Source organism: Salvia splendens, chromosome 1 (assembly GCF_004379255.2).
Source record: "Salvia splendens isolate huo1 chromosome 1, SspV2, whole genome shotgun sequence".
Lineage (NCBI taxonomy): Eukaryota > Viridiplantae > Streptophyta > Magnoliopsida > Lamiales > Lamiaceae > Salvia > Salvia splendens.
In genome coordinates, this window is record NC_056032.1 from 36,114,670 (window position 1) to 36,137,729 (window position 23,060).

Below are 23,060 nucleotides of genomic sequence, written 5' to 3' on the forward strand. Positions count from 1 at the left end.
GCTTTGTGTCAATTGAATTTGAATGAGTAATTTTTTTTAATAATATACGAGTCTGAGTCTAACCTAATTGTTGTGACATTTAGAACATCTTGCTCTAGAGAAATTTTACTAGGAGTAATATTTTAGAGATTTTTAAACCATCTTCTTTTCTTAACTATTAATTTTAATTGTATACCTTTTTTATTGTATCAATTAAACTTTACTCCGTATTTTCAATATCAACAAAAAAATTGTCATAAAATATCTTTGCGTTCAAAGCATATAAGTCTAGATCAGTACAATGAAATGATCGGTCATATTTTTTGAAAAAGAAAAACTAGTTGAATGCGTTGGGCTTGCAAGTTGTGAGTGGAAAACAGAACTTTGAGATATATCTATTTTTTTAGTTATATATCTTTTTTATTTTAATTTTTTTCAAAATATTTTACAATTGAACACAGATAAAGCACTATTTGATATGCGTAACAAAATAAATTTAATAAATTATTTGTGAAAATAAATTTAAAATAAAAAAGTTATTACCATTAAAATTATAAATCTGATTCCGTTATATTAAAATTTTGATATAAAATCAGTAATGTTCGTAATTTAAAATACATGGTACCAATTGGTCTAATTCATACTCCCTCCGTCCCATTAAATTTGTAACATTTACTTTTCATTACGAGATTTTATGTAGTGTTGTTTTGTGAGTTAATAAAGAGGGAGTAAAGTAAGAGAGAAGAAAAAGTAGAGAGAGTATTGTTTCCATATTTAGATATGTTTCATTTTTAATGAGACAAATCAAAAGAGAAAACGTTTATTTCTAATGGGGCAAGTTACTGGACATATCAGAATTACGCAAGGCTGAAAGCGTGCGCACACTAATTTTGGTAAACCTAGTATAAAACCAATTCATACTAGTACTATTTATTTATTCTAATATTAGAGTATGCATGATTTGAATTTTCCATCTTCACCAAATTCATTTCATTTTAGATTTAGAAAATCACTTGGAAATGCATATAACAATCGTATATATAGTACTAATATACCTCTGTTTCAACTTTTTCCTCTGTTTCAACTTTTAGAGAAAGCTGGATACTGATTAATTAAATAAAACTGGCTTTATTAATTGATTTTCCAATTTAATTACATGAATGAGCATTCCCATCTGTGCTCTTGCCAAAGAGCACGAATGTGGGCCCGGACCCACTTTTATTAATTTTTTTACTCCCTGCTCTTAGGCAAGAGCACAACACCCACATCCATGCTCTTCCGCAAGGACATGCTCAAGGGTCACACCATTCTATTATTCAATTTAAATAAAAATATTTCCACAATATTAAAATGCATTAAAAATATCTGGAACACTATTACAAATTACAAAAAAATTTAAAATTACATAATCAAAATCCTAAAAAATAAAAAATACATAATTAAAGGCTAAAAAATACCTCTGTGGAAGACTATTCCTCTGGTCCTATCCTCAATGTTCTTCGGAGACCCCGTATCATTGCCAAATGCAAATCAAGTTGCTTGGGGGTCATATTTGACCTATCGGCCAAATTGAGTTGGGCCATGGCGGGCTGCGAAAATGCGGTTTTTTTTTATTCTAGTTATATGGAAGCGATAACTGAACCAGATGAATCAGTTAGCAAATGTCGTTGCCACTTGATCAAGTTGATCTCACTTTCGCACGCCACCAATGTAATTTATAAGCTCCCAATTTTGCACTACTTTAACAGTAAAACGGAAGTTCGGGGTCGATCCCACAGAGAAACTAGTGTATCAAGTGTGTGAGTAGTGAACAAGGGGTTGGTTGTTGTCACGCTTTACTTTTGGGAGTTTTTAACTACTAATTTTAACTTAGGCAGAAAAGTAACTAACTACTTGCTCAAGAGAACTTTAACTACTGGGTCAAGTAAATCTCAGGCTGGAATGAAAATTAACTACTCAGAACAGTAAACACGATGACGAAAACAAAAGCAACTTTGATTAAAACTAAAACTCAGAACAGTACAGCGTGAAATTTAAACTAAGCTAACACTTCAGCACTACGAAAGCAAGTAAACCGAGTAGATCCTCAGCGGGAAACTTAAGAATACGCCGACAGATATCAAGTATTCTGCAGCGCTCCTTCAATCGCCCTTTCTAACTAAGCATTACTTTATCTAAGCTATCTAGGGAACTGAACTAGAGAGATAAACTAAACTAAACTAAAGACGGAAAGTAAAGGATCCCCCCTGATTGTCTACTTGACCAGTTGCCTTGAGGTACGCCTTGTATTCTGTTCCCTCCAGTGTTTGGTCTATCCTGGATCCGAGCAGGCCAGTTGGGCTGCCCTTCAGATGGTTGCATCTGCTGTGTTGAGGGTTGAGGTAGCTGGCTTTGACTCTGATCAGTCCACCTAAAATTGGGGTGGTCTCTCCATGGAGCGTCTCTCTGTTTCCCCTGGATCCAGTTGCCATTCGCATTCCAATGGCCCACGACATTCACTTGAGGTTGCGGCTCTGCCTCAGGAGGAAACTCGCAATAGTAATAGTGATGCTCTTCTGGAGGGGGCGGTGGCAGGACATACTGCGTCTCTTTCGGTGCAGGTGGAGGAGGCAGTCTGGCTTTCTCCACTGCCTCAAGCAGCTTCTTCTCCATCTGCTCAAATCGAGCCTCCAGCTTTTCGTCATTGCGCGCCTCTGTTGCGGGTACTGTACCTCTTCGGTACTGGCCACGGGACGTCTCGTACGAGCGTTTGGCTTCAATGAGCCTCTCCAGGATGTTCTTGGCTTGGCTGAATGGGGTCTTTGGGAAGTCCCCCTAAGCTACGAGGTTGAGATCATTCTTGCTATCGACTGTCAGTCCACCGTAGAAGATCGAGTAAATCTCCCTCTCCCCCAGCTTGTGGTTAGGGCATGCTTGAAGCAGCCCTTGGAATGTATCCTAGTACTAGCCGAGGGACTCGTCGTACTCCTGTCTGGCTTCTGTAATCTCCCGCTTGAGGGCACTCGTTTTTTTACGTTGGAAAGAAGCGATCGAGGAATATCATTCGGAACTCGGCCCATGTTTTGATGGACCCTTCTGGCAGTCTCGACAGCCATACTCCAGCTTCACCTTTCAAAACGAAAGGGATGGCTTTCAGCCTATAATCTTCAGACGTAGATCCAGCCTGTACGGGCTGGATATCACAGTATCGGCAAAATTCCTCCAAGAAGGAGTACGAACATTCTTTTGAAAGGCCGTAAAAATGGGACAAAACGGCCAGTACTCCTGACTTGATCGCGATGGTCCGCATCCCAGGAGTAACGGCAATGGCATGTGTGGGCTCCTTCTCGTCATGAGCGTGCAGAGAGCCAATTCCTGAGTCGTTGTCGATGAGGGCCATCTCTTCTTTTGCTTGTTCAAGTGGTGGTGGTCTAGGTTGCGCGTTCTGCTCTCCTTCTTCTTTACTGGTCAGTTGATCAGCGGCTACTGCTGCTGCTAGTACGGCTCTGTAACGAGTGGTAACTACGCCGGCTTCCTGGACTCTCCAATGAGCGTTAGTGCCTCTGTATATAAGAGGGTGATTCCAGTGGTTGCCGCGGTGGTACATTCTCATCAACAGAAGAAAAAACAAATGAGAAAAGAAAGAAACAAAATTATATACATCTATGCGCTACACACAAACATAAAATAACACAATACTTCCCCGGCAACGACGCCATTTTGGCCTATTGTACTCGCTTGATTAGTTTGGCCTTGTGGCCTTGGTCAAGCGGCATTCCTGCATATTTAACACTTGCTTTGCGCGATAAACTGATCAAGTAGCGTACATTTTACCTCTAAACCGATGCATGAAATGAGCCTTATCAGGCCAAAAGGGTCCACAATGAGTTGGTGGGGGGTTGAGGTGGCACAAAGGGAGCGGGAGTGGGAGCGTGGGCGGATGGAGTCGCGGCGCCTTCTTCCTTCCTTGCGGTCGGCTTTGGGAACTGCTCGGGCCGGCGTCGGGGCTTCCCAAATAAGCTCCGACGAGCTGGCTAGCCACCTCATCCTCTCCGACGTCGGATAGGGATATCGACCTCGACCTTTTGCTGGAGGAGCTGGAGGAGGATGATACGCATCCCCTATACTTCGGATGCACACGCACCTCCTGTCAAGCGCTGAGGTACTTGAACGGTTTGTAATTTATGGATTGGTAGGTCGCCAAGGCGGCACTGATGATGTCGAGCCCACTCCTACCGCTCCCCGCCGACCGCTCTTCCTAGAGGTAATACCCCTGGAACTTTTAGATTTCTTCGTTGAATTTGAATATGGCATTGCGCACCACTCTTATTGCGCTCGTTGGTTCTAGCCGGGTGGTTTTCATTGTACCGGCGAGAGACGCGCCACCAAAACCTATCTCCGTTTTGGTTCGTGCCTATCTCCGGATCTTCGGAGATAATCAAATAGGCTTTGAATAATTGATCCATCTCCGCTGGAGTGTACGGGGTGCGGACACCACGAGGAGTAGGAGTAGGAGTAGGAAGAGGAGGAGTTTGAGAGCCGCCGCCGCCGCTCCCTCCCGATCTGGGTTCGGGTGCCCACCCGTATCTCCCATCGGGGGCATCTTGGTCGTCCATCGGGTAAGACCGGTAGCCACCCGGAACGTGAGAACCTTGTGTTTGAGGAGGGGCCAAAAATTGCGTTTCCGGACTAGAAAATGGTTGTGAGCCGAACCTTCGTGGTTCCAACCGCGGGAGTCGGAGGGGTGATCGCCGGAGCCAGACATTTTTTTTGTAAGTAAGTGTGAATGATTGAGAATTGATAAGAGAAGATGAGAGAATTTTGATGAGAATTGTGTAGTATGGTGTGAAATTTTTTGTGTGTAAGTGAGGGTATTTATGGATGAAAATGTGAATTTTGGGGGAAAAAATTGAAAAATATATTAAAAGTAGGGAGAAAAGGATATAATTTTTTGGGAAGTTGGAAAATAATTTTTTTATATTTATTTGGATTTTTTTAATTAAAATATGATTTAAAAAAAAAAGAAATTGCCAACGGCATTGCCGTTGGCCAATCAAGAAACGCCACGTCAGCTGCTCGCTGGCACGGACATGCTCGATGCATCGAGCAGCGCCGTGCCAGCGGCAAGAGAGCAGTGGTGAGCAGGGCGGTGCCGCGCGAGTACCGCTACGGATGCTCTTATAAATTGAATAAAATTTTGTATTTGGCATCTGGGCCGACCGCCCCCACAAACTCAGAGTACATAGCAATGCGATTGGAAAACAGATTCATACACTCACTAGCCATTTACTCTAAATTCTTCTTTCTGAGACAAAAGAGAGAAAATCGATTCTCCCAAGTCCCAAACCATCGCTTGCTCAGCCAATAATTCGGTATGAGATTTCTAATTTTTCATCCGATTCAACTCCAAAATCGCTTCACTGTTCGTGCATGTGATCTCTTGTTTCATTTTACCCTAGGCCCATTTTAAAAAGGTGAATCAGATTTGCGGCTCTCATCTCCAAAATCTTCTCATTGACACCGGATTTTCGGAACTCCGTGTCAAATGTCAATGGATCCTTCTCCGGCACCCTTTCTAACGCCGCGGCCCGAATGGAGGCGCCCGGATTCAAGAGGTTTCGATTGGAATTACAATCGTCCTGACAAGGATAAAGAGGTGAACCTACAGGTAGACTCTTCGATCTCTTCCCTTTTAGTAAATAGGCATAATTTTCTGAAAAACATCTTGATAAATTTGCTTGATTTGAATTTGACCTTATGCCCCTTAACTGCTAATGAGCAAATGTTGAACAGTAGGTTATGAAAGAGTCTTTACCTTTGATAAGGTAATTTCCTTTCGAACCAGTTTGTGAATGTTAACATTTGAAGCTTACCAGATATAGCAAGTTAATGCTCCATAACAAATTAACAATACATAATGTTTTCTATTGTTTAAAAATTTTTTTGCCAAAATCACAACAAAGGTCTATATAGGATCAATTTATTTCACCCATTGTGGCTGAAGTATTAGAGGGCTTCATCTGCACTGCCTTAAAGTATGGGCAGACTGGAACTGGGAAAGACATATACAATGGAGGGAGGCATGTGAAATAAGGTGAGGATTTATATTTCATAGCAAATTATTGGTATGCTTTCAAATTCTTGACTCAACTTTATTTTACCCAAATAATACCCGCAAGTGTACGGGGTTATCGTAGCAAATAGCAAGCAAGAGTATATCGTATCCCACAGAGACAATTAAGTGTAAACCTAAGTACCACGAACAAATTTCAACTACTATCCAGACAATCAGGAAATTTGGTTTTGAAACTAACAACTACTAAAAGCATGTAAATTCAGAGAATAAAATAGAATAAATAAACAAGAGAGTGATAAAACAAGTTGTGTAGATGATGGAGAAATATGCAGAATTCAAGGATCCGATGCACAACTCATAGCTTAACCCAATTAAAACCAATTTACCATTTAAAGTCTCTAGAATTGTTGAATCAATCACAATTGTAGATTAAACCCCCTCCCGAGGTGAGAAATCTGTAGTTTAGGTGTAATAAGTGAAGTCCCCTTCTAAATCTTAGACCTAACTCACAAAGGTTTGATTAGATTAAAGATCCCACTCATAATCTCAACTCTCCCGAGTTTTATTGAATTAAGGTGTGAATTATTCTTCTTTCAATATTAAATATTTCATCTCCCGATTACTCTAAGAAATCCTAACACTCCCAATTGGTGATCAAGCAATTGATAGGAAAAAGCACAAGAATAATTCAAACAATTACAAGAGCAAGATAAAAACGAAATTAATTGGATTAAAACTATGAATCAATGCATCTTCACCAAGAATTCTACATAAAAAGGTTTAGTTACTCATGTTCAAGGTAGATAACAAAAAGAAACTAAGAAAAACAAGGGAAACCATGATACGGATTACAATTGGCGGAGGAATTGAAGCTTGAATCTCCAATCTTCTTCCAAGAGTGCTTCCTAGAGAGAGAGTGTGTGTTTTTGCGGCTTGGAGAGAATGAATTTTCGTTGCCCTAGCCTTTCTCTTTTTTTTTTCCTCAGAAAAATCGATTCTGGGCTAAAAATCGTCAGTCAGACGGACCCGGCCGGGTGGAATTATTGCACATAAAATCCACCCGGTCGGGTAGAAGTCTCTGGACTCTTTATGAACAAAATTGGCCACCCGGCCGGGTGGAATTATTGCACATAAAATCCACCCGGCCGGGGTAGCTCCCGGCAGTCCGCGCGGCTTTCGTAGATCGGTGAAAAGGTACCCACGCGAAGCTCTTTCGATGATGAAGACAATGGTACTCTCAAAATAGGATTTAAACCCCATATTGATAGGCAGATTAACGTTTGAAGCAGACCCTAGTCACGGCTTGGCTCATTTTGACTCCTTTTTACCTATTTTAACTTCAAACGCTGGATAAACTCATCAAAGCACCTTTATAGTGAAATATGGACGTAAACTCAAGTAATATGCATTTAAACACCAATTATCATCACGTTTAATGCCCAATAAAACAGTTAAAATACGAGTTTATCAACTCCCCCAAACTTAATCACTTGTTTGTCCTCAAACAAGAAGCAGACAACAATCAAATATAAACTCGTACACATAAGTTGGATCTCATCATTGCCTCAGTTAATAAACAATAGCATGCATCAATAACTTCACACACATGTAAACCAACTGATCATTGCTTCAAGTTACTAACACGTATGCAACCTTGTCAATTTGCCCTCACAAGATAGATATGTAGTGTAATTCTCCCACTCTCAAAGTGTATAGGTAAAATACAAGCTCTCAAATCAATCAATCATGCATAGTTTACCATAGGCTTGCTCGAAATCTAACCTCTCCTCTACTATTTTGTGACTATAAATCAAGGATCTGACAGGTCTTATTTGTAGGTTGTAATGTAGGCTTTTTGGTTAGGTGAGGAAAATTTGGCCAAAGTGACTTATAATCCCTTTCGAAACTATAATAACTTCGTTCTTTAAACAACTCAACTCCTCAGTAGTCTTTATAGACTCTTCTCATCTACCAATTCTCCCCCAAACTTGGTTTCTTACGCATTTCTAGACTTCGTCTAGCTTATACCCCCTCTAGGCTTCGCCTAGCTTATACCACCAAATTATTCTTCTTTTTTTTTACAACTCTTTTTTTTCACAACTAAAAGCATACATCCACTTTTCCAACGATATTCAAGTCAATACTTCATCTTTAAATTCTTCTTATCATCCAAAAGTGTTCTTTTCCCCCAAAATTATTTTCAAGCATATATACAACCCCAAGTTATCAAAGAAAAAGGCTATTAGGCTCAAATATGGCTAACAAAGGATTATGATTTTTATTTTAGGGTGAAAGTAAAAACAAGGCTAGAACGGATGGCCTAACGTCACTTCCTAAATCTATACTCACTATGTAGACTCAAGGAAGATCGCGAGCAAGTTCTAGAAACATATAACACAATGACGATAATCACACATTTAGAAATATATAGGCTCAAGTCTCACAGGGTTATGGCAAAGGACAATGCAACGAGCAATTCACTTTAGGCAAATCACAATAAGGACATACAAGCATGCTTGGTCATATCAACAAGTTTTCACAAACATTTTAACATAAAGCATCATTAGCAACTCATCCAACAAACATGCTTGAATTCAATTCAAATTGCTCCGACCCCATTCAGTTTCATCCAAGTCAATTAAAATCCTAAGCAAAAATTTTAAAACCCAAAAATTTTAAAACTACCCAAAAATAACATGAAAACAATAAACATGCTCATAGGTTCACCATCCACCATATCACCCCCCCAAACTTATTCAAAGCTAAGCAAAGAAATAAGTTTGAAACGTTGGTGGAGAGGTGATGCCTACTGAGCAAACACACTAAAAGAAATACATAAAACAATAAAAAAATACCTTTCATGGGTTGCCTCCCATGCAGCGCACCTTTTTATCGTCGTGTGCCCGACGTCTTCAAATATCAACCGAGATCCCCTTTCATCCCAGAGTTGCCTCCAGGTGATTGCTTGGCTCATCCTCCATGAGGAAATAGATCGTTCCAAGTCTTGGTGAGCCACCACTTTTCAGGCTCTCTCGGGATAGGCTCCTTCCGTGTCGGAGCAGTTATCTTTCTTCCCTTGACAGTAGTTGGTATTTTACCCCCCATCCTAGGGGGTTCAGTAGTGATCACCGCGTGCACCGGTGAAGAGCGACTATGGTCTGCATCGATCCATGCTAATGGCTCCGAGTCAGTGGAAGCCATCATCTCCATGTGAGGCTCATAAAAGTTCTTCTGCTTCACTTTTCTGACTGCACTCGATCCTCCTTCTTCAGTAGTCACTTGGTGCTTCAGACGCACCACCTTGCACACCTCAGTTCTTCCATCCATGCTTCTCGATTTGTGGGAAAATGTTTGACTTTCTTCTCCCATGAAGATTGTCAACTCTCCCCTTTTCACGTTTATATTTGCCTCAGCAGTGGCAAGAAATGGACGTCCTAGCAGTAGGGGGACTCCCTTGTCTTCTTCCATGTCCAAGACCATAAAGTCGACAGGAAAAATAAATTCCCCAACCTTAATCAGTAGGTCTTCCACGATGCCCTCTGGATACGCGACAGATCTGTCTGCCATCTGTAGTGTGGCTGAGGTGGGCTTCAAAGTACCGATGTTCAGTTGCTTGAACACCGATAGTGGCATTAGATTGATGCTCGCGCCTAGATCGCAGAGAGCATTCTCCACTTTATAGCCCCCAATGAGGCAGTCGACAGTGAAACTTCCAAGGTCCTTCAGCTTGGTAGGCAATTTCCTTTGCAGCAGAGCACTACAATTTTCAGTTAGGTTAATAGTGTCAACATGCCCCCAACTGGTCTTCTGGGCTATCACCTCCTTCAGAAACTTAGCGTACTTAGGCATCTGCAGCAGTGCCTCGATCAAAGGAATGTTCACATGCACCTTTCTGAAGATGTCCAGAAATCGAGTGAACTGCTCATCTTTCTTCTTCTTCTTCTGATTCAGTACCTGCGGGAATGGCACCTTTACTCCAGAAGTGGTGCCAGTATTCTCCTTTTCAGCCTCCTTTTCCTTCTCTGCCACGGCAGCCTTGGGCTCAAGAACTGTATCAGATGTGGTCGCAGGCAGTGAGGGAGCTTCATAGACAGTGCGACTCCTTAGATGCACAGCTTTGCATTCTTTGGGATTTATGATGGTGTTCGAAGGGAATTTTCCCGGTTGAGTAATAGTACTCACAGTATGGGAAATCTGGCTGATCTGTGTGTCTATGTTCTTCAGATGAGTGGCCATACTTTGCACATCTGTCTCAACCTTCTCAATCCTTTGATTGTTCTGCTCCATGAGCTTGTTGGACTGTAGCATGAAAGACTTGAGTATGTCTTCCGTGGTCATCTTCTTCGGATCATTAACCACTCCATCAGTAACTGTGAACCCCGGGGGTGGTTGCAGAGCATTATTTGGGTTTCCATAAGATAGATTGGGATGCCATTTGTTCCCGAACTGATTATATCCTCCACCCTGAAAGTTGGCGCGGTGATTATTGAAGTACCGGTTGTTGTCCCCTTGATTCACATAGTTCACGTCCCCCATTTTTCCTTGGGGTTCTTGAGATGGTTGCCCCATTGCTATGCAGTCGAATTTCATGGTCAGCGCATCCAACTTGTCGGATAGGGAGCTCATAGGATCATGATCTGTAGTAGAAGCCACCCTATGCACCTTACTCCTGTCGTTGCTCCATCCTTCGTCATTAGATGCAAGCTCCTCTATCACTTCCATAGCTTCATTCACTCCTTTCTTGAGAATATTTCCACCTGAGCTCAAATTCAACTCCCGTTGTGCTTCAGGCACGCACCCTTTGAAGAATGTAATGACTTGCACTGTCGGGGTTAACCAATGGTTGGGACACCGCTTCATCAAAGCTTTGAACCTCCCCCATGCTTCTCTGATATTCTCCGCAGGGTTCATCTGAAAGGCAATGATCTCATGTTGCCTCTTAATCGCCTCACTGGGGGGATAAAACTTTTCTAAAAACTTCTCTACCATAGCATCCCATGTTCTGATTGAGCCCGACTCCAAACTCTCCAACCAATCCTTTGTTGAATCCTCTAAAGAGAAAGGAAACAGCCTTAGTCGAACCTGCTCATCTGTCACTCCATTCATCTTTGTTGTGTTGCAAATCTGAATGAACTTAGTGATATGCTTGTTAGGGTCATCTGTGGATTTGCCCCTAAAAGCAATGTTCTCCGCCATCTGGATTAGTCCTCTTTTCAACTCAAAAGTATTGGCCGCGATGTTGCTATGAACATTTGGATTTGCCTGGCCTTGGTATACATATTGATTCTGCACAGGCACGGGTGGTCCACGGTTGACCTGTTGACGCAACTCCTCCAGCTGTCGTAGAAGCTCAGCATAATTGGGAGGAGGGGGTGGTGGACCGTTGTTACCCTCTTCGTACTCCATCAGACTAGGAGAAACGGGATCAAACAGTTGATGGTCCTGAACTGGTGATCGGATGGGTGAAAGGTCCCTCTGAACTGAGGATGCTCCTATGCGGTTAGGCGAAGAAGCTTGAACTTTCTGTGTGAGCCTCCTATAAGCGTTCCTCTTCCGGTTTGTTGCTTCAATCTCCGGATCGAAAGGTTCTAGAGGCAAGCCTTTAGAGCGTGTGTGCATACACCTGAACAAGAAACACAAATGTGAGAACTCAAAAAAAATCAAACGAAAAATAAAGCAGTAAAATCTGAAGTAGTAATCTTGATTATTATCACGATATCAAGCTATATAACACAAAAATTGTCCCCGTCAACGGCGCCAAAAACTTGACTCAACTTTATTTTACCCAAATAATACCCGCAAGTGTACGGGGTTATCGTAGCAAATAGCAAGCAAGAGTATATCGTACCCCACAGAGACAATTAAGTGTAAACCTAAGTACCACGAACAAATTTCAACTACTATCCAGACAATCAGGAAATTTGGTTTTGAAACTAACAACTACTAAAAGCATGTAAATTCAGAGAATAAAATAGAATAAATAAACAAGAGAGTGATAAAGCAAGTTGTGTAGATGATGGAGAAATATGCAGAATTCAAGGATCCGATGCACAACTCATAGCATAACCCAATTAAAACCAATTTACCATTTAAAGTCTCTAGAATTGTTGAATCAATCACAATTGTAGATTAAACCCCCTCCCGAGGTGAGAAATCTGTAGATTAGGTGTAATAAGTGAAGTCCCCTTCTAAATCTTAGACCTAACTCCCAAAGGTTTGATTAGATTAAAGATCCCACTCATAATCTCAACTCTCCCGAGTTTTATTGAATTAAGGTGTGAATTATTCTTCTTTCAATATTAAATATTTCATCTCCCGATTACTCTAAGAAATCCTAACACTCCCAATTGGCGATCAAGCAATTGATAGGAAAAAGCACAAGAATAATTCAAACAATTACAAGAGCAAGATAAAAACGAAATTAATTGGATTAAAACTATGAATCAATGCATCTTCACCAAGAATTCTACATAAAAGGTTTAGTTACTCATGTTCAAGGTAGATAACAAAAAGAAACTAAGAAAAACAAGGGAAACCATGATACGGATTACAATTGGCGGAGGAATTGAAGCTTGAATCTCCAATCTTCTTCCAAGAGTGCTTCCTAGAGAGAGTGTGTGTGTTTTTGCGGCTTGGAGAGAATGAATTTTCGTTGCCCTAGCCTTTCTCTTTTTTTTTTCCTCAGAAAAATCGATTCTGGGCTAAAAATCGTCAGTCAGACGGACCCGGCCGGGTGGAATTATTGCACATAAAATCCACCCGGTCGGGTAGAAGTCTCTGGACTCTTTATGAACAAAATTGGCCACCCGGCCGGGTGGAATTATTGCACATAAAATCCACCCGGCCGGGTAGCTCCCGGCAGTCCGCGCGGCTTTCGTAGATCGGTCATATCTCTCTCATCCGAACTCCGATTGGGGCGTGTAAGGTACCCACGCGAAGCTCTTTCGATGATGAAGACAATGGTACTCTCAAAATAGGATTTAAACCCCATATTGATAGGCAGATTAACGTTTGAAGCAGACCCTAGTCACGGCTTGGCTCATTTTGACTCCTTTTTACCTATTTTAACTTCAAACACTGGATAAACTCATCAAAGCACCTTTATAGTGAAATATGGACGTAAACTCAAGTAATATGCATTTAAACACCAATTATCATCACGTTTAATGCCCAATAAAACAGTTAAAATACGAGTTTATCAATTCTATCTGGCAAATCCGACATTGAGTTATTTTTGGTGGAGTGGTGAATTGCCAGTTGAGGCAGGTTTTATTCCTAGAGCATTCCGGCAAAAATTTGACCCACAGAATGTTGCTTACAATATGAAAGTGACCTTTTCAGAACTCTGCAATGAGGATATAACCGGCATGCTAGCCCCAGAAGATCAACTAAAATCTACAGAAGATAGACCAAAGAAGCCTATTTGTACGAGGGATGATGGAAAGGGTTTGGTGGTTGTAAGAGAGGCCTTGAAGAGGAAATGGTGTATAGAGCTAATGAGATCTATATCCTTTTGGAGCGAGGTGCTGCAAGAAGACGTACATCAAATACTTTATTGAATAAGATGAGCAGGGCTTGTTAACTTTAGTTTGATCAATGAATTTCTTTCTTCACCAATCTTGAAATTAAACTATAATAACCGTCCTTTTTAAACGCCCTATTAGTTGTGATTGTCGATTTAGAGATTTGCCACTCTCTTATCTCGTCGTTTTAGAATGGAACTCATTGCCTTATCGACGCTTAATGTTACTAGTTCGCAAAACCAAAATGGATGAAATAATCTAATAAATTAAAACAAATTATGAAAAAAAAAGATATAAAACAAACATAGAGAAGGGGGGACGATAATATTTTATGCCGAACTAACAATGCTTGAAAACAAGATACATTAATCGAATAGACGTTTTACACGTGGGTTGTGAATATAAAAAGGGGGCGTGGGAAACATTATCCTATTACAAATTCCTAAACTTTGGGCCTTGCCTTTTGAGCCCAAAAAAAATCACACCCTTTACGGGCTGGGCCCAAACGAGCCCACGGCCGAGAGCAGCGGGGCAGACCTCCTGCTATGCAACAACCATGGCAGCCAATCTTTCCATACCTACAAATCAAGACAAGCCCCTTAATTGCTAAAGAACAAGAGAATTAATAGGGATTTTTAGTTAAAGGAAGGAGACAATACTACCTTTTGTAAGACCATCCATAATAGTGCCCAGCCGACCGCCCAGCCGAGCGCCGGCGCTGGGCAGTTCGCTGGGCGGTCTATTGCAGTCGCCCAGCGGACGAATGGAGAGAGAAACCGCGCAGCGCTGGGCAGTTTCGTGGCGCTGGGCGGTGCGCTGGGCGATCCGCTCGGCGCTATTGCAGCGCCCGGATCGCCCAGCGCACCGCCTAGCGCGAAATTAAATTTTTTTTTCCCGAAACACTATATATACGCGCTTTGCTCGTCATTTTCATTCGCACCACTTGTTTTAACGAGTACTCTCTCTATCTTAATTTCTGTACAAGATCAACAACGGGAAATAGATCTCAACAACGAGCCTAGTTCCGGGAGTAGCAGGTCACAAACTCCGTCGATCCCCGTGGAAAGTGGATGGGGTCAGGTGCCCGGGTACTACAACATGTACCCATGGCAGCAGATGTTTTCCGGGATGCCAACGGGGGGGAGTCCGCCGGGGGGGTTTCCGGCGATACCGGGGTGGGCACCAACGGGATGGGCACCCGGGATGCAGATGATGCCCGGGGGATTACCGCTGACACAGGGGACTCCGGGGGTCGTACCGGCTACACAGTGGACTTCTGGGGGGTCCCCAGCGACGACGGGGGATGTCTATCGCCCCAGTTTTGATATTTCGACTGGTTCTTCGCACACATCGACCCAAACGCCCTTAGGGTTTGATAGTTTCTCCTTAGATGACTTGGTGTTTGATACTATCGGAGCTCCGGAAACTCTCGTTCAAGGGGGGGCAGAGCGGGGGCGTGGCGTCCCAAAGAAGAAGGGCAAGAAGAAGGTCGGCGAGTCGTCGCAGCCGGGTGAGGAGGAGGTACGGAGGAGGTGGACGGACGAGGAGAACGTCGCGCTCTGCAAGGCATGGGTGAGTGTTTGCGACGATCCTCTCGTTTCGAACGAGCAGAGGATCGTCAACATGTGGGGCAAGATAGCAGCAGCCTACAAGAGATTTTTCCCGGAGGGAAGGCCACGCAACGGGGAGGATTGCCGGAAGGCGTGGAACCGAATCAGGGCTGCGGTCTCCCGATTTTCAGGTTTGTACACCAACGCACTCCGCATGATGAGCAGTGGCCAAACAGAGGAGGACTGCAGGAGAATAGCGGAGAAAGCCTTCCCACTGAAGGGGGTATACAAGGACTTCACCTACTGGAACTGCTATCTTGTGCTGAACGAGTCAGAGAAGTTCCGAGTAGGTGTCGACTGCTGGCCGAAGAAGCAACGACTGAACTACACCGGCGATTTCAGCGGCAGCAGCGGTGGTTCCCACGACCTCCCCGAGACGACGCAGGAGTTCCCCACACCGCGTTCGGTTGGTGGCCGACCTCGCCCGATTGGGCGCAAGCGCGCTCAGCGGGAGGCGAGGGGGAACGCCGGGGCTTCCCAGGAGGTCCAGTCGGCATCCCCCCTCGGCCAATCCACCGAGGATCTCACATTCTTCGCTCGCGCCCAAACGCGCGCTCAGTTGATCAAGACGATGGCCGAATGGCGGGTGGCGACGGATCCCGTGGAAAAGAGCGTGCTTCAAACCTTGCTCATGAGCCTGCAGGACGAGTTGGAGGCGGCACGGAGGGAGACCGGCGGCGGCGGTGGCGGTGGTGGCGGCGGCGATGGCGGCGGCGGCGGCGGTGGTGGCGACAGCGACGGAGGCGGCGACGATGGAGAGGAGGAGTGAATTGGCACTCCTTTTTATTATTGTATTTTTTTTAAAATTAATGTATTTTTTTAAATTATTGTACTTTTTTAAATTTTAATAGTATTAATAAATTTTTCCCGTATATGTCTCGTAAATTAAATTTCGTATATTGTGTGATTGTTAATTATTTCATTTTGTATATATTTGTTAATAGTGATGTGGATATTATGTGGCTAGGCTATAGCTGGGCTATTGCTGGGCTATTTGCTTGTTTTGATGATGTGGCAGGAGGATTTTTAGTGCTGATGATGTGGCAGTGGCTAGGCTATGGCTGAGCTATTCCTATTGTGGATGGCCTAATGGAGACCAAAGGATTTGCCAAATTAGGCAAGGATAAGTTGCTCCAAGCTCCTGCACTCTCCCTCAGCCATCACCACAGGCTGCCACGATCCAGAAAAAGAGAGGAAAGCCGCAGCAGCTCTGCACTCCAGCTTCAACAGCCACTGCACTCCCGCCATAACCGAAGGCTGCTCCAAGTTAAGAAGAAAGGGGACAACTGCAACAGCTCTACAGATTGCAGTTAACAACCCTGCATTCCCCCTTCTTGTGCACCTGCCACAACAAACAAGTCCCATTTATTAACTAAAGTACTAGGTACCCACATGGAGCCAAGTTACAATTAAAGTTGCTGCAGAAAGAAAACAATGCATACAACAGCTCAAGTTAATGCTGCACAAGTACACGACTCTCCACACTACCTAGGCACACTTCCACACATCTTAAGTTTTTTCCAGCAACATAACAAGTTGGAGAAGTAAGGGAAGCTGAAGTTTAGGGGCTGATTTTCAAAACAACTGCAGTTTTCAGCAGGTAATTTCTCCAATAATCTAAATTTCATGCCCATATATCACGTAGATTCATATATAAATCGCAAGCATGCTAGAACACCACAATTTCAGAGCTTAAACATGATAACAATACTAGAGGAATAAGTAAAGAACACTAACACACCCCTGCCTTCGCTTCAAGATAGCATACTAGGCAAGAACATAGGATAAGAGCTCGGGAAACCTCATAATAGCAGCCACAACAAGCAAGTAATGCCCAAGGTATTTCACATACTGCCTCTAAGCTTAGTGACGGAAACAAGTAGACGTACCAAGAAGGAATTTGGAGGCCCTGCCTCTTGATTCTCGCGACCCCGGGACGGAGGTCGATCTCAGATGGCGAAAGGAGACTGCGGGTCCTGACCGGACGGCGGTCTCGCCGGAGGAAAGGGGGCGACGACGCTCGAGTACGGGAAAGCCGCCTACCTAGGGTTTAGATTTTTCCTTAATTTGGGAATTCATTTTGCTATAAGAGAGAAGGAGGCGAGAGGGGGAGGAACGGAGAGAGGTACAAAGAGCGGTGCTGCTGGAGACAGTGGGGAACGACGGCCGGGGATCGGCGTCTCCACCGAGATGGAAGCGGGAGAGAAGGGGACTAGGGTTTCCATTGACAGTCGTGGAATGTGGCCACATTCCCGGTTCACATACGTTTAGATATGGTATTTATGCTTATGTGATTGCGCAATCAATTTTATGAAATAAAAAAGGATTTAGTGACTCGGGCCCTTTAAATAAAAACCCCGTGTTCACTCAACTATGGCTGACAATTAAATGGAATTATTTTGGCACTGTGCTCACGAAGTATATCAAATACTCAGCCCTGCATGTTTCTTTTCAAACGTGCAGGTTGAACGTGATCGAGGCGACGAAGGTGTTGAGAAGAGACCGTTAATAAGTAGTTAAGTAGCTCAAAGTAGTATGTCTACTATTTTTTTTCCTGGAACCTTCCGCTGCATTTAAATGTTGTTCTAGGAACTTATGAACTTAGCCTTTACTATGATTATGACTTGACCTTGTACCCATTTCCCTTCGAGACTATTCACTCAAGTTAATTATTCCCTTTATGACGAGTTCGTGATTGATGAAATTATTTTAGTTACGAAATAGCTACGCTCATTAGTTGTAGCATCCCAAAAATTTCTGCGACTTTGTTTTAATATGGATGTCGAGTGGAAAATTTTTTCTTTTATGGAATTTATTTGTTCCTATGTGATTGAGTTGATTATGTGAAATAAATTGTCGCGAGTGATGTGGAGTGAAGTGTCATATTTTTTTCCAAAGTGGGGAAATAATTAAATGAGATCATGCATATTGTTCTAGCCATTTTAGTGGTAATTTTCGGCCCCTTCAATTATTGGAAATTATATTATCTTTCTTGAATTTAATTAATTGTTTTGGGATATTTATCCAAATTAAATCCAAATCAAATTATCCCTAATTTGTGCTACATGGAATTCGAACCCTAAGCCTATTCTTGAGAGATTTCGAAAAATCCCCTATTTAATTAGGAGGATGAATTATTTTTGATTTAATTGGTGCCTTGTTGATTCCTTTCATTTAATTTAAATCCAATTAAATCTTGCCACATTTTGTTTCCACACCCTAATTAAATTAAGATTTGAATTATTTCCTTGTGGGAATATAACCCAAATTTTCGGCCCTCCCTTGTTGTAAAGGAATTTATATTTGTTTCCTATTTTGTGGAATCCCTTCTATTCAAATAAATACCAAATTAATTCTTATGCCAAATTCATTGGGGATGTGAATATTTTCCTTTTAATTCTCTCCCTATCGCACGCCCCATATGCTTTTTTTTCCTTGTGGAATAAATTTATTTGTTACCTATTTTGTGGGAGTCTCTTCCTACAAAAAAAATTTAATTAATTACCAAATTTAAATTATATTCCTATTTTAGTGGAGAATTTAAATATTTCCTTGCTACTCCCTCAAAATACACGTCCCTTCTTATTCCTTCTTGGAGAGTTATTTTAATTATCTTGTTGCCATATTTATGAAATACCTAATATCTTTTTACCAAATTTTGTGAAGATATTTCTCTCCAAGAATTGCCTAATTTTCGAAAAACCCTCCTTCCCACATACACGCCTATTTTCATTTTAAATGTGGGATTTATTTATTGACCTCTATTTTATTCTTCCACAATTTTAATTGCTTTATTTAATTATGGGATCTATTCTAGACTATAAATAAGCAAAACCCTAACCCTAGCCCCATTTTCACGCCACTCTCTCCCTCCCCTCTCTCCCACACGATTTCTTCTCCCTCCCTCTCCTTCTCCACCAATTCTCCACCAATCCTTTGTTCTTGCATCAATTTGGAGTTGGAAATTCAAGATTCATCGAAGAATCGCATCAATTATCATTCCTACCGATTATTTTTGAACAAGAAAGGTATATTTGAATTCTCTTTCTCATCCTTTCCATTGAATCCATGTTTCTTGATTCCCTCATGCACATAGTGAGTGTAGAAATCACATATCTAAAAATTAATCGGTTGGGATTGATGTTTTGCATGAGAAAGTATGTGGATATGCGTTTATGTATGTGTATGTGTGAGGTGGTGGATGATTCATTGGTGAATGCTATGTGAATATATGAGAACATGATTGTGAGATCTTTTTGAAGCATGATTATGTGTTGGAAGCATGAATATATGTGTTTGGATGAATGAATAGATAAACCATAATTCGAATTTGTGAAGCATGAAAACTGTGGTGTTCGGACAGTAGATTCCGACATGTGTTTGACCGACCAAACGATCTTATTTTGGTACGAATTTTTAACTGAGTAAAATTTGAGATGTCGTCTGTGTTGTGTATAAATTTCAGCCTCTTTTGACGAAGGATGAATTTTTAAAGTTAACTACGCAGTTCTGTGAGAAATTGTATTCTCGTCCAGTGAGTTTCATTTTTGATTTGACTGACCTAAAGATGTGATTTTGATGTGAAATTTTAACTGGATGATCTTTGATGTGTCTACTGTGTTGTGGTAAAATTTCAGCCCTAACGGAGGTCGGATGGATTTTTAATGAGTTTTACAAAACGACTGCGCAGTTCTGCTAGATTTCTGTCATGTTAAAATAATACTTGTTCTCAAGTTTGAATGAATTACATGATGCATGTGTGATTAAGGAACGTATCTTATGGCGTGGTTATGTGTTATACGTTGAGGTATACTATGGTGTCGTTCCTTATGTTGGTGAACGTTTGGGATGAGTAATTTAAGAAAACAATGAAAGGAACAATAGGAAATGCATGATGAGTTGTATTAATGGAAGGCTGATTGTGTTGTGGTGTTGAGAAGGGTTGTGCGTACGTGAGCACAAGAAACGAGGGTTGCTTTTGAGTTGTGTATTGTGTTGTCTAAGCAAGCGAGGTGGACTTTCTTTAACTAAACTCTTTTATTTTTCAAAGTATGATTGTGGAGCTATAATGGTGGTTTAAAGTGTTATGTCATGCCATGGATTGTTTTGATTGAGATTGTGTGCCTGATGCCTAGTTCGTCTGAGTTTACTCCGTTAGGCTATATGGCTATGTGTGAAACGAATTCGGGTCTGAGTAGGGCCGCAAACCCTATCAGGCTGTGTACACTGGTGGGATAGGGAGTCGTCCTTGCTAGTCGGCCGGTCTCGTGGGCGAATAGTGTGGCCACACTTTCGTCGCACTGTGGAAAGATGATGTGATTGTTGGATTGTTGAGAAAGTGGGGAGATTGTTTGCCTGGCCAGGCTATGAAATGTTTTTGTGTTCTCGATGATATTTCTTAACTACATGTAAAACTCGAGTTCACTGGTATGGATGACATAACTGTTATAAAATGTTTTCGGCATGAGCCCATTGAGTACAACAAGTACTCAGCCCTGCATATGTTTTCCCTATGTGCAGGTTGATCGGGATGTTGCAGCGGATGTTGAGTGAGCTTTAGGGATTTCCCGGATGTGTCGTGTCTTCATACATGGGCGTCATCCCATGACTCTCTTTGATACTTGTTTTTCCGCTGCCATGTTTGAAATAAATTTCTAGAAGTCTTCCGCACTATTTAATACTATTTTATGACATTAAGTATCTTGAGACTAAAATCCGTTGCTTAACCTTTCAATAAACTAAAAACATTTCTTTTTGAAGTTAATTGGGTTTTTCATATTAAATGTCGTCCTTTATTATCTCAAATACTTAGAGACTTTAATCCGCTGCTTATTTCGTTAAACTAAAATATTTTTGTAGACTAAAACAAATGTTCTTTTGGGAGTTAATTAGATTTTTGCATTAAGTGTCAACTTTATTGGGTCCCCCATTTCTTCCCCGCTTATTAGTCCCCCCTGGTCGCGATTTCCCCGTCCTTGCTATCCTTAGTAAGGGCGGTCGTGACATTAGTACTAGGGAGTTGTGGTCGTGACACAAACCCTATTACCTTTATTTTGTAGTCGATCACATTCTATATTTACCATAGCTATTCACATAAAAGAAGGAATTGTTGGAGAGGAAGAGCTCATCAAATACGGGAAGCTTAATCTTATTGATTTAGCAGGATAAGAGAACATCCACTGTTCAGGTATTCGAGAGGTAGTAGAACCCAATCACATTTTTAAAAGACTGAACACAAGTGTGCAACTATTAAAATTTAATGATTCCTACATGATTTAGTTAAGGATCTTTTGCCAGAAGCATTACTTGCAGGACATAAATAAGTGCTTACTAACTTTAGGTCGTGTCATCAGTGCATTGGTGGAGCATTCTGTTCATGTATCTTAAAGGTGAGAGCAACGGTTGATATTTTGGTTATGTTAGAAACAAGTAGTTTTCAGTCTCGGTTATGTTCTATGTGCTCTAGTTAAGACATTGTTGACATTGATATAGGGATTGAGTCTATCTCCCAATGTGGTTGGATGGAATTGGGATATTTGTGAGTTGATGTATACCTTCTTGATAAATTGTTGGGTTTTGATTTTAGATGAATGCATGTGCTAAAGATGTAGGGATTGAGTCTATCTCGCTACAATCTAGCTTGACTTTTGTTACTCTTATTGTGGTGTTGAGTTTGGTATCTGTTAAATTGATGAGTACAATGTGCAAGGATTGAGTAATATCTCCTTATTATTTGGCTTGTGGTGTTGAAGGTTTTAGGAATTGAGTGTATCTTTCTAAAATCTAGCTTGACTTGCCTTTTTTGTGTGGATTGAATTAGTTGGAACTATTAGGAATCTCATCTATCTTCCTACTTTTGGTTTCCAATTGCAACTAGAGTTTATTGATTGATTAAGTGCAAGTACTTGAAGTGGATTAAAGTTTGGGGGAGTATTGTGGTACTCCACCTCGTTGTGTGCGATGCTAAGAGGCGATGAAGAGAAGGCGAGATGGAAGAACCTCATAGCCCTTGAGTGTACACCCTCCCTATATCCATATTGGGATGCGATCTATGGTTTAGGCATCGAAACCTCATGGAACACACTAGTTGAGGCAGGGAGTCTAGCCCACTTGTTCGGCGCAAAATACCAATCCTACAAAGTCCTCACCGTCGATTTAATCACAGCCCTGGAGGTATCCTACATGGACAAGAAGGTGGACTTTTCATCTCATTCCGCCTCTTGAACAAGGAACACGTCATCACTCTGTCTCAGTTCAACATTTTGTTCAGACTCATTCGAGAAGACGAAGAGGGCTATACTGAAAAGCCCAAGGACAAAGATGAGTTTTGGAACTTGATCACTCTTCCCTAGGAAGATGAGGTCTCCAAGTTCAATCTTTCCAGAGCTAAGATAAATGCAGTAAGGAAACCCGTGTTGCGCTACATGCTTAAGTCCCTAGTATACCTCCCATTCGCCCACACTAAGGGACGAAGTATGCGATCCCGAGATCGAAGTATCCAACATAAAAAGGAACGCTCAGATGAAGTTAAAAACCAAAGGATCCGAGTATGTGATGCAGCCTAATGAGAATGTCCAAGAGGCATGGAAGATATTCAAGCATTTGATAAGAAGATCTTAGCCTTTTACAAGTGGAGCACTCCTGAGGCAATGCATGAGTTGAACATAAGCGCAGGGGTATCACACCTTAAGGTAGGAGAAGCTGAAGCTCTAGAGGTGATTGAAAGAGTGGCTTTGAATGACGAGGGATGGAAAAAGGAGAGAAGTAAGTCCTACAGGGTAGCATCCACATCTAATATCGATAGGATGGAAATGATGTCCAAACAGTTGGACTTCTTAACAAGTAAGTTTTGCTACATGGGAGCAAAGCAAATTGGGGTCAGAGAGCCAACAA

General features: G+C 41.8%; 1 pseudogene; it reads left to right on the forward strand.

Moving 5' to 3' along the window:
• Positions 1-5,509: 5,509 nt before the first annotated feature.
• Positions 5,510-21,882, forward strand: LOC121781558 (annotated as a pseudogene).
• Positions 21,883-23,060: the final 1,178 nt, after the last annotated feature.